At 35.1% G+C, this 7542-nt stretch overlaps 1 pseudogene; it reads left to right on the forward strand.

Moving 5' to 3' along the window:
* The first annotated feature begins 3952 nt into the window (after nt 1-3952).
* Nucleotides 3953-6833, forward strand: LOC114495050 (annotated as a pseudogene).
* The last annotated feature ends 709 nt before the right edge of the window (nt 6834-7542 follow it).

Below are 7542 nucleotides of genomic sequence, written 5' to 3' on the forward strand. Positions count from 1 at the left end.
TGTACCCTGACTGGGAATCGAACCTGCGACACTTTGGTTCGCAGCCCGTGCTCAATCCACTGATCTACGCCAGCCAGGGCTAACTCATCTTAATCAGTATTTCATTCCCTCCCACCTCAGATTTCTGTGATAATTCCTTAAGACTATTATATATTTTATTAATTTCATATTACTTAATGATCTATCTGATGATCTCATGTCCTTTGTGGTTTTTGTTTAAGCAGTTATATAATCATACACAAGCTTTTAAATTTCCTAATCAGAATGTCATTAATCTTGCATAGCTTTTATTGAATTGTGTTGAGAACTTGAATGAGACATTTTCCAAAAGTTGTTTATTATGTGATACTTCATAGTTTCTTTCAGAGTTGTTTCTTCTTTTAAAAATAAAGAATTTTTTCACATAGTTTATCAGCTTTTCCCAAGATGCTTATTTTATTTTTATCTCCTGATATTCATATTTGAAATAAATACCTTATATTTTTCAGATTCAGACAAAGGAAGAGGACAAATATTAGAATTTCTATCATTTCCTTAGAGAAATTCATCCTGTAGCTTGAGGAGAAAGGTAAGTTGGTGAAAGTTCAGTGTAACTTAAACAGAAAGTTTGTCCTTCTCTCCCAGATTTCCCTGCATTGTATTTGTCATGGCTTTCTTGCTTTGGGAGGTGACTGTTTCTACTGTTTATGGGGCATAGTGGCCATCCTTAAAAAGCAGTGTTAGTGGTGCCTTTAGTTTTTTGCTTGTTATGGTTGTGTCTGAAATTATAAATCAGGAATAATTGCAAGTTTAGAATCTAACGAGTTTAGTCTCTTGTATCTGACTCTCTTGCTGGAGTTGCTGATGAATCTCTATGTTCCTTTGGACTTTTGATTTGATGCACCAGTGCTTTGCATCCTCATGCCTCTAAGTGAAGGGATGCTAAGTCCACTTCACTTGTTCCTCACGGTTCTGTTCCTCCCCACAGGGTAGGGAGGCATTAGTGCATGTCTACAATGTTCTGAACATCACAGTATCATTCTGTATGTAGCTGAAGTAAATTCCTTGAATATACTAAATTGTTGTGTCCATACACTCTCAGTTTTAAGAACTCAAACCACACACACATGAGCACATACACACAGTGAACATTGGAATAGGAATTGAAAGGATTTTTTACTGCTACTAGGCCTAGAAGAAATCTTTTAATTCAAAAGTAAAAGAACTTCAAAACCCACTTCATATTCCTTGGTCCTTACATACACTCATCATGTTTATCAACAAATATAAAGTTTATCTTTTAAAGTGTAATTAGATTATGTTTTTTGAATATATTATTAAGTGCAACATGTTGTTTGTAGGTATATGGGGGTGGGGTGAATGCTGCAGCAATGGGCAGGCCGATCTTGTGTTTTCCAGGAGTATGATCCTTAACTGGAGATAAGACACACGAGCAAAAGCTACCTAAGACATAAAATGTAAAACGTCCTAGGTAATAATGACAAGAAGTACAAAGCTGCTCAAAGGAAGGAAGAGCATTGGTGGGCTGATTTATTCAGAGTAGGCAGTGGCATTTTAACTGGGTCTTCAAGGAGGGATACAATTTCAGTAGATCTGAGTGGCAGCAAATCCAGGGGAGGAGAAAGGAAGGGAATTCAGAATATGAGAAGAGAGCTGGGGAGATTTGATGGATTGCTGTATAATCTGCCTGCTAGGAATGCTTATCATGATTTCTGACAGAACTTTGGCATATGTGCTGCCCAGACTTAATTTGTTATTACTTTTTAGAGCATTTTGTATCTTTGAATAAGTAACTGTTCCTTGACTCATTCTTCTATAGTGAGTTTATAATGAAATCACACAATTTCAGCAACTTGAATGGAAAGTTTTGGAGATTTCACCTTACACTGTTTTTATTAAAAACATTTCCTCAAGTGTTTTATGAAAGGATTTGATCAAATGGGAAAGAGTTGATCTCAGTGAGCATTCATTAGTTTCACTTAAATTTTCACTCTATGCAAAATTGGATGGCAACATAATCTAAGAATCAAAATAACTTTAATTTACCAAAATTATTTTTCTCGTTTGTACTGATAGTTTGTTTCCACAGCATTGTGTATTGAAAAATAAAATATCCTATAAACTGAAAGTCAAATGATGTGGAAATGCATTGGGCAGCATAGGCTTCTGACAATACTTTCTTAATATTTAATTTTCTCCACTACCAACAAATTTCAGAATAACTGAAAGCAAAGAAAAACACTTTATTCAAAACGATTATACTAGGCACTCTGTTTTTGGATAATCATGGGATTGTGACATATTGAAAAAGATCTAGGGGAAAACTTGGAATTGCTGAGTTTTATTGAGTATTAGAATATTTTCAGCACTGGACTGAAAGAGATATAGCCTCATTATGCATATTCAAGTATATGCTTTCATCAGAACACAGCATTTACACTTGAAAGAGTAATTCTGAGAAGGCTTAATTTCTCGCTCCCATTTGATTCTCATATGTATTTATGATCATTTTAGTCTGAAACAAAATCCTTTGCTCAGAAAAGATTTGTGATTATATTCTTGCATGCCTAAAATAACATTAAAGACTTTGAATTTAAAATCAGATATAAATATATGTCCAAATATGGGCTTAAATAATGGCAAATTATATAGTCCTAGGTAATTACTTAAATTTACTCGACTTCAAATTCATTTGACTTCAGTTTTCTTATGTGTAAGTGAAAATGTAATAATAACCTTTTTGAAACATTGTAGAGACTAATTGAGGTATATTGAACAGAGTTTCCAGAAAACATTAGAAGGTTAAGTATGGTAACTGTTATTATTAGGCATATTCTACTGTGTGTAACTTTACAACTGTAGTATTGTGCGTGTTTATATGTATATATATATATATGTGTGTGTGTGTACATATGTATATTATATGTAAATACACATACACACATATAAGAAGTGGCCTGGGATTCCAATTAACTCATTAAATGTGTATAATTTTCTCTCCTACTGTGAAGACTCTATTGAGCTGACAGGAAAGTAACAACAAGAGTAAAACTGTAATATGCTGGGCAGCAAAAATAAAAGTATCTAACTGTATACCAGATAGTTTGACTAAATCTTTATTGTAGAAATGAATGTATTTGGATTGCTGTAATACACAAATAATCAAGGAAAATTTCATAAAACTGCTACTAATTAGAAGTTAATGTTTGTTTAAAATTCATATGTCAGACAGTATGCAAATGTGCTTTATTAATTATGTCAAACTTATTTCAATTCTGAAGAAGATTCCATATGTATTTTCACTTTACAATGAAGAAACTAAAGGTTAGAAATTTACCCAATATTTTCTAAGGCACACTAAGATAAGGTAGAGTTTAGCTTGACATCAAAGATATGTATATAATATACTTTAGCATGTATAATTTTATGTATATGATTTGTATATAGTGTATTTGTGCATATATACACACTAAATATATTATATATTACTGTGCATGTGTGTAAAATTAATTTAATGCATTCACTTGACATTCTGTTATGTTAGTGAATTTTAGTGTACTCACATCAAGTACATTAAATTTTTACTATAGTCCTTTCACTATATTTCATTTAATAATGAATATTTACGTCATTTCAATTTTATTTAGTCCATTTTAGTGTGCATTAATATATTATGATCATATTTCTTCAGTTATTTAAATATTGTTTTCTTCCTTTTTTATTGCATGTTTTGAAATTTGCATATCCTTAATATTTTTTCAAAAAGTGCTTCTTCTAGATATTCTATTGAGCATCCTTTTTTTTTCTGCAGAGACCTCAGTCCTACACCCCTCAGTTCTCCTGCCTTGGTCTGCTTTGTCCCCAAAGTCTACTCCAAAGCTGCTGTGTTTCCTTATCTGTGTTAAATCCACTATTTGGTAGTGTTAGGCTTTTTCTATTTTGGCATATGCTCATGTCACTTAAAACACTTCAAGAACTGCCACACTAGAGTGAATTAGCAAAAAAATTTATAACCCCCCACATTTCTTAAGTATCTTAAGTATTCCTTTATACTTAATTGATTAGTTTAAAGGCTTACTTAATGGCCTACACAGAATTCTAGGTGGAAAAATATCTCCTCTTAAAATATTGAAGTAATTTATCCATTATTCTAGCCTTTCAGATTGTTATTAGAATTCCAGTACCATTGTGATTGTTAATCCTTTATATATTAACTAGTATTTCTGAAAACTTAGAGTTTTTTTTTAAATCTTGGGTATTAACCATTTTATGATGATATACCTAGTTGGATTAGTTTTATTGATTATACTACTCCCTAGACATATGCCTTTTAATTTTGTAATTTTGTTTGTACTAATTCCTTGAAAATGTTCTTCACTCTTTATTTTTAATATTCAGAACACTTATTAACATGGCATTGAACTTCCTGGATTGTGACTAATATTTTAACATATCTGTCTCTCTTTTTTTACCATGTCCTTTTTTTTTCCCTGGTTCCACATTTAGGAGAACACTGTAATTTTTTTTTTACATTCTTTTAAATGTAGCAATTATATTGTATTTAAGAGCACTTTCTTGTTCTTTGTTGTCCACTTTTGTAAAATACATGGTTATTATATGTGTGGAATGTCTTCTTTTAAGGTTATTAATGAACTGTGTTTTTTTCCTTTATTTAGTAATTCTCTTGGTACATTTTTCCATTTTTTTCTCTGTGGTTCCTTCTGTGTTGTAAGGGCCCACAGAGTGTTGAGCAGGATATATAAGAAAGTATTAGTTACCTCTAAATGTTTACAACATCAAGTTTAAAGAGAAAATTCTAAAAGTTCTATAAAGAGAGAGAGAGAGAAAGAGACAGAGGAAAAGGGAGAAGTCCTGTTTTATTGTAATGGGCTACTAATTGATTCCTCTGTCTACCAAACATTGGCCAGTTTCTGCTCTTGATACCTTACACTTGTCATCAAAAACTCCCACTTTTACTTCAGATTTCTGCTATATGTGGTCTCTTCTGTACCATCGTTCTTTTATTAAATTGATTTTAGAGAGTGAGAGAGAGGGAGGGAGCAGAGAGAAACATCAATTACTTCTGTATGCATTCATTGGTTAATCCTTGTATGTGCCCTGACTAAGAATTGAACCCCAAACCTTGGCATATCAGGATAGCACTCTAACCAGCTGAGCTACCTGGCCAGGGTCACAGCTTCTATTCTTGTGTATCTTTCAGTATAACCCATTGTGCTTCCCCTATTTGTGAAATCATTCAATATATTTGGCCACAGATTACATCAATTCCTGTAACTAGACCCTACTGTTGAAATTCTTACTCTCTTTCATATACTTATTCTCACTTCATTGTGCTCAGTCTACCATCTTGAATTAGAAATCTGAATTTCTATTACTAGGTTTGAAAATGGGACATGTTGAGTGGCAGGTAGGAACACACTACTGAAGCTCAAGGACAGGTAATCTGCATGGTTGCCCGGACTGCAGATCACAATGACCTTCTTCCTGAGAGACTCCTTCAAGTGCACTGACCTGTAGAGCTTGGCCAAGAGTCTGGGCTTCTGGGCTAATCTGAGGGCAGACAACCTGTTAAAAGCCTTGAAAGACCACCTAAAACAGTAAAGAAAAAGAAAACAGGAGCCAGGATGAAAGTCAAACTTCTGCATCCTCTTGTGATGAGAGAAAGAGATGGATCTGCAGCCAGGAACAAGCTGAGATGGAGTGGGCAATCCATGTTACCAAAGCAAGAAGGTGGCACAGCACTGTCCACAGGAACCTGGTCTCAGCAGGATGATTCAGAGATAATAAACAAATGATCCCACTGAGTTCCAGAATCAAGAAAAACCAGAAAACCTGCTTCTCAAAACTGCTGTAGAAGTTCTGTTTCCAGCAGATAAGAACCAAGGAGATGAGAATGCAATGTCCTCAGGGAAAAAGTGAAATAAATGGTAACAAAAATTCAGTGTCTTTAGAAAGAAAGAAGTCCTTCTGTACAGATGGGTTTTCCAAATCTGGAAAAAAGTAAAAGAACTGCAAGCAGTACTCCAAACTTTAAGAAACTTCATGAGGCTCGTTTGAAGAAAATGGAGCCCATTGATCAATATATTGAGAGACAGAAGAAACATTTTGAACAACACAGTTTACTTAATGAACCAAAGAAGCAGCCTGTCATTAGGAAGCTGTGGCAACTCCAGTTTGTCTCCAAGGAAGACTCCCTGTGGCTTGTATTCCCTCAAGCCAGGGGCATTTGCAAGGTGGGATCCAGGGTGCTGCAGTTAGGAGCACCTTGTGTGAAGGAGCCAGGGAAACACTTCACTCCCTTAGCAACTAAAATGGATGTCAGGTTTTCAGCTGCTATTAAAATAATGAGTATAAGCATTCACCTACCAAGATTCCAGCCAAAAGTCTCCACATGTGGTCATATCTAGGAGTACACCAAAAGGCCAGGTTGGGCTTGGGACAAACTAGTTAAAGACCACAAAGTGGGGTTCTGTGCAGTTATCACCCATTTAAGCTGACAGCTGAAGCAGCCCAGGCTCTAGTCTCCCATCATAGGAAACCAGTGTGATCGCAAACCAGGGGTGTGCCCTCAACTATGAGCCACACAAAAGCAAACTGAAACCATGAGGACAGTGTGAAGAAAATGAATCTCTGAATGAGCATGTAAACATCATTAGCTTTCACAGGAAAACTTGCAACAACCTTGTCTCCAGGTCAGGGAGGGGCCATGGAAGGAACATGCACATAAATGAAAGAAGAAGAAAGCAAAGGTTTTGGGAACTTGAAGGGGCCCCATTATGGCTGCAGATATTTACAGGTTTAACAGCCTGTAAATATTCCTTTATTATGAACCTTTTTGGCAATACTTTCATACTATCCTTTGTATTTTGGTAAAAGACCCTTTTTTTTTCTGCTCTTTACTGGGTTCATAATATGTAGGGTCAGTGGATTTTTCACACACTATGATCTCTGAAAAGATGTTACTATCTTAAAGCTCACAGCTTCCTTAATATGCTTTTAGCCTCTTAAGTCCTTGTACAGCTCATTTTCTAATGAGACCCCTCCTATAGATTCTTGACCTAGGTTTTTAATGTCTAGTTCTCTTTGCTGGTTCTAATGTTAACAGCGTTGCAGTCCTTTTCTAGGCAATAGTGTTTACCTTATAGTAACTAGTTATACCACAAGTGTTAGTAGAAATTAAACAATAAGTTCTGAATACAATAAGCTGGAAAAGACCATCTGTTTATCTTCTAGAGAATCTATTTTTTATCCTCACTCAAAAATATGTTCATTGATTTTTAAAGAAAGAGGGAAAGAGAGAGAAAAAAAAGCATCAGTGTGAGAGAGAAACATCAGTTTGGTTGCCTCCTGTATGCACCCTGACTGGGCATCAAACTCACAACCTAGGTGTATGCCCTGACCAGGAATTAAACCCACAACCTTTTGGTGTATGGGACAATGGTCCGACCAACTGGGCAACCCAACCAGGACAAAAATCTAGTTGTCTTAATGAAACTATGGGCCATATAGTTTGGTTATGGC

This window comes from Phyllostomus discolor, chromosome 4 (genome assembly GCF_004126475.2).
Source record: "Phyllostomus discolor isolate MPI-MPIP mPhyDis1 chromosome 4, mPhyDis1.pri.v3, whole genome shotgun sequence".
Classification (NCBI taxonomy): Eukaryota; Metazoa; Chordata; class Mammalia; order Chiroptera; family Phyllostomidae; genus Phyllostomus; species Phyllostomus discolor.